Here is a 1,159-nt window from a genome sequence, read left to right as displayed (position 1 = left end):
GTCTCATACTTCAGGCACATTATCAGGAGGACAATTCTCTAGAGAAGGACATCATGCTTGGTAAATTGTATGGCATGAATGAGGAAGACCTCCGACGAGATGGATTTGGCACAGTGGCAACAGCAAAGGGCTCAAGTTTAGGGTCTCTAGGAGTTGGTACCAACTCGATGACACCTAACAATAACAAAATATTTTTCCAGGAGTCCTGGTGTGCAATTATAGAGTATGCACTGGACAGTCAGGTCACTTTGAACCACAAGTCAGTGGTTCAAATTCACCATCCACTCCTTTAAAACCCTATACAGGGACGCAATGGCATTTAATGAAAACAACATAATTTGCCAAGCATTTATGTCCTCCATGCACTGGACCCTCCAATATGTCCAAATTATGGAAGATGAAGTCTTGCTATCTTGGCATCTAAGGAGTATTCTGACTATGTCTTCCAATTCAGGTTTGTTTTTTCTTCAGGCAGTCCACAGTACTTTTGGTTTTGAAAGCTTTTGTTGTGAAGTAAGTGATAATTTACATGGCAGAATACTGGTTTTGCACTCAACCAATTGTATTTTGTTTCATAGCAATGATCACAGTCCCTTTCATGCGCCATCATTTAACAGTATTTGCCTCTATTCCCTCTTTTTTTCTTTTTTTGATGTACACAAAAGCATGCAGGAATATATAATCATTTAAACAACCAAAGGGCACATTTTGCAAGCCATCCTCCTGCCTGCCAGCATACAGCCTTTCTTTTTCCATAAATCTAGAGTCTTCAGCTGCTCTATCTCACCATGCCATTACCTCTGCCTCTTACTCTGGTGTCACTGCTTCACTGGTTAGGATCCACAGATCTGCTCATGCTCTACCTTCTTGATGGTCCTAGGGTCCTCTGTTCCTGGAATGAAATATTAACTACTCCCTCCTTTTTGTTACACATCTTCTACTTTAACAGTTGTGACAATCTCGGTTGGTCTTTTGAGCAACTACATCCATAAGAAGGTCAAGTTCATCAAATTGTAGCAATTTACACTTGCTTTCTGAACCAAACATCTTTATTTTCCTCTAGTTGACTTCTGGACTCTTGGTGTGGCACTGTAGGATCAACACTGGACTGCACACCACAAGATCAGTGGTTCAAAACCTCTAGCTGCTCCTTGGAAAC

This window comes from Chrysochloris asiatica, unplaced genomic scaffold (genome assembly GCF_000296735.1).
Source record: "Chrysochloris asiatica unplaced genomic scaffold, ChrAsi1.0 scaffold00019, whole genome shotgun sequence".
Lineage (NCBI taxonomy): Eukaryota > Metazoa > Chordata > Mammalia > Afrosoricida > Chrysochloridae > Chrysochloris > Chrysochloris asiatica.
This window is presented reverse-complemented; position numbering follows the sequence as displayed.